The sequence below is a fragment of the Heliangelus exortis genome, chromosome 6, assembly GCF_036169615.1.
Source record: "Heliangelus exortis chromosome 6, bHelExo1.hap1, whole genome shotgun sequence".
Taxonomy (NCBI): Eukaryota; Metazoa; Chordata; class Aves; order Apodiformes; family Trochilidae; genus Heliangelus; species Heliangelus exortis.
The window spans coordinates 7713463-7721731 of record NC_092427.1 but is presented as its reverse complement, the minus strand read 5'-3'; positions in this window follow the sequence as shown (position 1 = coordinate 7721731).

Sequence of the window (8269 nt, the reverse complement as noted above, 5' to 3'; positions counted from 1 at the left end):
CGATCTCGCGGCCTCGCCCCTGCGAGGTGGAGCCAAGTGGAGCGGGCGGGAGGGTTTTGACGCAACTGCTGTCCGGCCTCCGCTGTTCAGTTCTAGAGAAGGGGGAGGGATGGAGGAGTAATTTTAATGCTGAATACTGAAGAGGGAGCTGGGTGATGTGAGGAGGGTGGTGAAGATGAGGAGGGGAAGACTTCCTGCAGCCGCGGCGGGGGTGAGAATCCTCCTCAGAAAAGAAGCATCAGGGAAGGGCAGATGCAGGCGGCCATGCTGCTCATGGTGCTTGTTGGCACTGCCAATCACTAACCGGGCTGGCGAATGAAACATCCTCTGGGCAAAGTACCCAACACCCCATGGGGCACCAGCCCCAGGCAGCTCGGCCTCCCTGAAAACCCGATTCACAGAATCATCCGGGTTGGAAAGCACCTCTGAGATCATCAGGTCCAACCCTTGATCCACTGCCACTGTGGTTCCCAGACCATGGCACTGAGTCAGTCTCTTCTTAAAAACCTCCATGGAGGGAGAATCCACCACCTCCATGGGCAGCCCATTCCAATGCCTGATCACCCTCTCTGGAAATAATTTCTTCCTAATATCCAACCTAAACCTCCCTTGGTAGAGCTTAAGCCCATGACCTCTTGCCTTACTGAGAGCTGCCTGGGAGAAGAGCCCGACCACCCCCCCCATGGCTCCAATCTCCCCTCAGCCACCTTCCCCTCAAGCCCCTCTCACCCATAAGACCTCCATGGGAGTGCCACGCCCAGACCTTGCATCCCCTCTCCTTCAAAATCCTGCAGACAGAGGTGTTTGTGGTCCTGGGGCAACTTTTCCCAGCAATTTCAGCTCCTGCACCCACCAGTCTGCTCCACTGCCTCCAGCAACCACCTCAGCACAGCCATCGCTTCTTGGTTCTGGCCATAGGCCCTGTCCTCTTTTTGAAGGACATTTGGTCCCAAAGGCAGCCAGGGCGTGGGCTCCTGAGGCTCAGGTGGACAAAGTAAAAATGTGTTCGAGGGCCCACTCTTCCATCAGCCCTTCTTCTTCTTTCATAGGCCTTCAGGGTTTGAAGTTCAGGCTGCTGTGTCCACCAGGTCTGGCCCAGGGGCGCAGCCACGCGCTGGATTTTGGTTTGCTTGCGAAGCATTTTAATGTTTTAACAATTCTGGTATTGTTGCTATCAAGTATTTTCAGGCCTTTACTTGCTGCTACTGCCTTGACAACGAGAGGGTGTAAGGTTCATGGTTTAACTTCATGTTGAAGGCAAAACTTCATGCTGAAGGCAAAATTTGCTGGCCCTTCAAAATGAGTAATTATCAGAGCTCAGGGTGCACTAATGGCCCTGATCAGCCTCACCTGGGGCCTCCACACCACATTCCCCTCCCAAGGGCACAGGAGACCCATTTCAGCTCAGCCCAGGGCCCTCAGCACTCACCTGAGCCATGAGCTGTGTGTTCTCCCAGACTTGCTTTCCAGCTTGATTTTGTATTGTCCTTATGGACCTTCCTGATTGTCACTACTGCCCGAGTCCTGGTCTGCCAACTGACATCCTGACTTCATCTTGGACCTGTTTCACCACCATGAACTTCTCTGATGATGTGGACTCTTGTCTGAGCCTGGCCACCATCTCTGGGTCTGCCCACCTCCCCACAGCCCTGATGTGAAAGGTGCTGGGGAGTCCTCAGTGCTCCTGCCTGTGGTACTGCAGGTAACATATGCCTTGAGACATCCTCATAGTGGCCTTGCATCCTTGTTTGAGCACTGGGCCTCCTCCGTTACTTTAAATTATTTGTAATTAGTCTCGTTCCTTAGGTTCATTATAGGGACAAATGAGACTCAATGCAAAGGAAGAGGTAGGTCGGTGACCTTCAGGTTGAGATAGGAGGAAGCAAGCACATCCCTTTTTGTAGCAGCCACTAGACTGTTTGGCTGGGAAGTTCAAGCCACCATCTGGCTTCTGTGGGCTGCTGGATCTTGCTGAGGAGCACAGGGAAAGAAATGAGATATTGAGAATATTAAGTTTTATTTTAATGTCAATGCAAATTAAGAATAGAATAATATGTGGCAGTTTACAGATAATGAAAGGGATTTCTGCAGGACGTTGTGTAGCCTGTGAGCTGTGCTGTGCTAGAATGTGCAATATTAGGATCTCTGAAAGCTTTCCAGAGGACGTACAAATAGCCCTTATTTCATTCACATGCCTTTGTGTGCATAGGTAAGTATTTATCTAAAATAAATATAGTTTATATATATTTTGTGGACTTTTCACTGTCCTCTTGGTTATACTACCTGGTATTCAGGGGTAGACATGGAGCAGGTTCAACTGCTGCATCTGGCAGATGTATTCCTGAAACAAGAGTGCAGCTTAGCCTTCCAGTTGCAGGAGTTCAAGTAACTGCTCAGAAGAATGTGAGGCAAGAGCCAGAAACTGTAGCATGTAGAAAGAGGGGAGCTGGCAAGTCCTGTCCTGACTGTGGAGCTCATAGAGCCAGCACAGAGGGGATCAGCACTGCTGAGTTGGTATCTCCAGCTGGAGTGAGTTTCAAGCAGTGCAATTGTTAGTGTACCATAGCTGACTTTCTTTGGTACTTCATTTTTCCAAATAATGCTCATGATTATTCTGGCTAAGCTGTAATAGCAAAGTCAGAAGATGGACAGTAGAACTGCTATGAAAGTATGCTGATGTCTTTCTGCTACACAGAAGCATCATTTCACTATTAAAAAAAAAACAAAACACACTGACAAGCACTTATTCTAATGCACTCTACAGAAGATAGCCCATAGCTGCATTTATTTTTTACCACTGCGTGGCTACAGGTGTTTTCTCTGAAATGGAGGCACACTGAGCAGGAAAAAAATACTGCAGTTCATATGGAAAGTGAAACAAGTCTGTTAAGTAACTCCATTGCAATCTGTTTGTGTTTTTTCCTGAGTCTGCATTCACTGACGTTGAAAAATAGCAATGCTGGTGCATTTTGTTTTACTGCACTACAGTGGCATCTACATGTCAGAAACAAAAAGTATAGGATTCCTCTCAATATTAATGTGCCAAGTCAGTCACAGTTTTGCAAGGGAAGGAGTTGAAAGCTTAAGCTTCCTGGCCGTGAGATCTCATGTTTCATTTTATTAGTCTTGCCAGATGCATCTCTTCAGGTGGCTGCATACCCAGGTCCCAGGCCAATAAAATAAAGGTGCATGATTTCTCTTTAAGCAGTATTATTTCATGTTGTACCATAAACACAAGTTTGGCATATTACTTCTCAAAATTCAAATGCAGCAATCTCAGTTTCAATAGTGCTTCTATTATAGACCCTTTGTAGTTTAGTGCATTGGCACCTAGATTTTCTTGGTGGATGTTTTTAGTGCAGAAGTCTTGTGCACAACTTATAAATTGAGCTTATGAAGTTAAAATTCAGCTAGATTCAGTAGAGTTGCAGAGGTAACTAATGTATTTCCAAGTTTTCTTGTACTGAAATGTTTTCCAACACTTGCTTACTTCTTCAGCACAGGACCAGCAGGAAAAGCCTACTGCCTGTTTTCGTGGTGTAATTTCCTGAATTTTTTCACCTTTATTTGGCCAGGAGTCAGTTCCAAACTTTTGTATAAGCTTTTCACTATTTCACGGTGTACCAGATATCAAACTTTAATGTGTACCGGCAATGTCTTTGTATGCTCTCAATGTTACCATGAGAATAGGAGTTAATAAAATCCTAAATTGTCTCCATCTGACACCATCACATACAGCAGACATAATCATTCTGTGGTGCATCACAATCCAGTTGTTGTAAGAAGTGGTTGCAGGTGATCTTTTCCTGAATATCCATTCTAACAGAAGTAATTACCATTGCAGAACATCCTCCTGCTCCTGGCAGTCTCCAGACAATTTACAATGTAAACATAAAACAAGAGAATGCAGATGCATACAAATGCATAAGGAATGAGAAAAGCTCAGAAAGGAGACAACAAGTAAACACAGGAGAAATCTAACAGTTTGATTTAGGTGGAGGCTGAATTTTCAGATGATTTTTCAGACAACTTTCAGCAGTTTTAAAATGAGTAAAAGTCTTGAGGCCCCAAACTTTTCTATGGTGCAGGTAATGACATACAAGCTCTGACAATACTGCATATTAAAATTTCACAAGTCCCTCAGCCTGCAGAAGTACCTAGTTAGACAAAAGCTTTACAAAGCACTTGGTAAGCTTTGTGGGAAGCTTGTCAGCATCTTGCTCATTCTAGATCATTTTCCTGCAGTTAAAGGCCTGCCTATGAGCATGCAGAAAGAACAACTCTGTGAATCCATATATAGATTGAGGTCTGGGAAGCACAGTAAGAAAGTGCAAGAAATGAGACCAAAAAAAAAAAAAAAAAAAAAAGATGAAGGGATTTTGGAAATTCCCAGGAGGGCTGAGAATCTGATCTTGCCTGGGTCAGCATGTTTCCACTTGGATTAGTATAAACTGAATTAAAAGGCAGGTTAGTATCTAGTGCATCCCACTGAAATACCTTAAGCCCAGCTATAGGTGACAATAGAAGCTATAGAAACAGTCAAGGAAAATCAGGTCTTGGCTAGAGAATATTCACTTTATTTTAAGTACTTACTATAAAGTACATTGCTTAATAGTTTATTCATCATGTTGAATTTTAATACAACTGTTTTACCAGTAGCTGTTGGAATACTACAGAGAGCTAAATAGGAAAACATTTTATCTATCCTTATATAGGATGTATGTAGATTTCTTCCAGGAAGGGACACAAGCAAAATTATAGTGTTACTGGTTGCTTTTGGCATAGCTATAGCAACAGCCATATGGAAGGCATGTAATTTCAGGAGCTGCACATGGTGAAGTCATGGCAGATTACCAGGATCTCATTTGATATGGCTACTTTCCAAGAGTTCTGACTTAGATCAACTAAAACCATTAACTTTCAAAATATAATTAGTCCAGCTATCTATTTTTTTTAAACAACAAATGGAAAAACAAAAAAAACAAAAAAAAAAACCCTCAGATTCTTTGTACACTGGAACAAGGTATGTAAGGAGAGAAACTTATAAGTTGGGGCTTTTTTATATCCTTGGACTGTTATGATGATGACACCACTATTGCCCATTATATTTGCTAGGAATAACAGCAAAACATATGTAAAAAACTCAGCCAGGAAAATACAAAGGAATTATTTGACTGAAAATCTGATGACTTCAGTAAGAACTTGATGTTCTGCAGAGGCAAAATCTGCAGAAGTCATGATGTCTGGAGAAGCATTGCATTCCTATTTACAGCTTGCTTTTTCATTCAGAACTGTTTATGCTGCTATTCTGTGCTTTCTCATAACAAGTACATCTTGTTCCTTTACAATGTGAATTAGCAACCCGATGGCAGCAGGATTCCTGCACCAGCAAACCAGGACATGGTTCTCTGCAGTTGTGTTGTATCTGTCCTGCACGGGCTCCACACCTGGGAGCCAAGAAATAGCAATACTACATAGCTTGGCCATGATCAGAAAATCCGTGCTTTCTCGTGAACTGGAAACATTATTATATGTTCTCAGTTGTACCTATTTACTTTCTTGGCTGGAACAAATGTATATGGATGTGTTTTTCATGTGACTTATTACACACTTCAAAAGAACTGAGAACATAAATCAGTCCCAAGCTGTGACTTGCCTTACCTGTTGTACTTTAGGCATCAACTTTTCATCAACTTTTTTTTCACCGTGCCATGAACCATTAATCTGAGCAAAACCCGTGATAACTTGCAAATGTATGTAAAAGCACCATTTTAAATTTAGTGATCTCTTAATTTTTATTCAAAGCTGTCAACCATGTGCTAAATCAAATCAGTGTGTCACTGCTTGATAAGCTTGCAGGTCAGCAGTCATTGCAGGTATCCATAACCAGTGGGGTTTCCAGGAGAGCACAGGAGCTCACCAGCAAACCAAGCCTTAAAAAAGTGGTAAGTGTAAGAGCAAGAAAAGTCCCCAATGCTTAAAATGGAAAGAGGACCAGAATGATCCAAGTGGATCATTCCACAAGAGCATGAGCAGGAAGAATCATAGATTGTGCAATGGAACCATGGATTTCTGAGCTATTCAAACATTTGATCCTGCAAGCAATTGAATGTATGACAGGTAAACAAATTAGTTTCTGTTCTGGAACACTTGTTCAGCCTTTAAGAGGTGTTTACCAACTCTTTAGAGGGTTTTGCTGCTAATATTTGAACTCCCATTATAATGGCTTCTTATTAGAGAATTGTTTAGAAACACTTGTTTCATATCTTTTTGGTTTTTTTCCCTGTTTTGTGACTTTTGAAAAAAAAACACCACATTGTCTTCAAACTGTTGACTTCTCAGGTTAGTTTTTAGAAAACAATAGATGTTAAAGACTTGCATATAACAACTAGGGTCATTGTGCCATGTGTCTCACACTGTCCTTAAAGATAATGTGGGGAGGAGAGAACTAGGAGGAGATTTTGGACCTTGGATAGCTACATGTCCTTCCATGGACATCTCTGGTGCTGTTTGAAAATGGTACCAGCCATCCAGTCTATACTGAAAAGACTGGAGGTATTTGTTAACATGACAAGATGCGAAAAACAGAACCTTTCCCTGCAGGATAACTTCCAGATTAATCCATATGTGTGCTCTCTCTATAGAACCTTTATATACACAGTACAGCTCCTATGCTAAGACTGTAAAAATCAATATAAGGCATTTCTTCCTTTGCATAAGGCACTTCTTCTGAGAATACTTGACTTATCTTGAATATTATGCATGCCCAGCAAGGGATCATTCAGCTATTACCATATTGGGCAGTACTGCAATTCAGTTTGAATGGTACCTTATGCTGCAATGAACCTCAGTGAATCACTGTGATTATTCATACAGGAATGTGCAAAAGCACAAATGTCAAAATCTGTTCTGTGTTCTGAACATAGAGGGTCAGATCACATGCAATTGCAACTGTTAGCCTTGTGCTAGGAAAGCTGTCTGGCCTGACCTTTAGGAAATTGCTTTTATGGGAATATTCAGTTTAAGTAAAAATCACATTTGACTCTCTTTTAAGGCCTGTTTGTTTTTTTTCAATTGCATCCCCAGGCAGCACAGGTACTCATGCTCACACATGCATTGCTATGGTATTCAAATGACATTTGAGAAGGTTATGTGTGCAGTCCCCTCCTGCAGCTGATTTTTCTCAATAGCATGGTAATTCTGTATTTCAGAACACTTCTGAAGGTTTACTTTCCATTTACTTTTGTTTTGCTTGGATGGGTTTCCAAATGGCTTTTTAAATTGTCTTTTTTTTCTTTAAACAAGTTACGATCACAGTTCACCTACTGAAAATAATTGAGTGCTAGCAATTTAGTAATTTTCAGTCTGTGAAATCCCCTTGCCAATTAAGGTTCCTGTTTTTCTTTACTATTATATATCAGCAAAGTAGAGACTGAAATAAGTGATGGCAAGTTCCCCAAACAAGTTATTTTGCTAGTCTGTAATCCTATTACTAGCTAATATTTGCAAGTAATGTTCAGTAGGAAGCAGAAAAAGCTCTCGATTCTAGTTAATTTTCTACAGTTGTTAACTGTAATTGTTGATAAAAAAACTACATTGCAAAAATATTTGTGTTTTTTGCTTATAATATATCTGCAGCATAGCATATTCCCTGTAAGTACTGGTAGTTTTCATAGTAACTAGCATAAGCTTTAGTCAAAATAACACAGTTACAATATTGAAGTTCCTTAGAGCTTTGCCATAAGGTAAAACATTTAAGAAAACTGAGGTGTAACAGGCCAGCAAAGGTAAAAAATAAAAAATGTTTGTAAATACACAGAAGAGGACAGAGAGCAAAATGGAAATAGTAATTATCACAGTCAAACTCATTATATACCCAGATTTTGCTGGTTTAATATCAGCATCTCAAGAACTGGAGTGGGAGCAGGGGAAGACAGTGAGGATAATCGGGCAACCTCAGTGACAAATGGCTTCACGCAAAGTGGGACTTAGGACACTTCAAGGTTAGTTGAGAACTAGAAGACAAATTAAAATTCAATGCAAAGAAGGTAAAGTGGAACAATTATTACAAATTATGTGATAAGATTATTTACCTGTGAGTTAACCCAAGCAAAATGAAGCATTTTCTTTTATTCCACAAATCTACCTAAATAAATCCTTACCAGCTAATGTTTTAGAGCATAACTGGAAACAGATGAGTTCATAAGGTCTCTCAAGAGCTATTAAATATATTGGCTGAATTACAGACCTCCAGATAAGGATGCTGTAA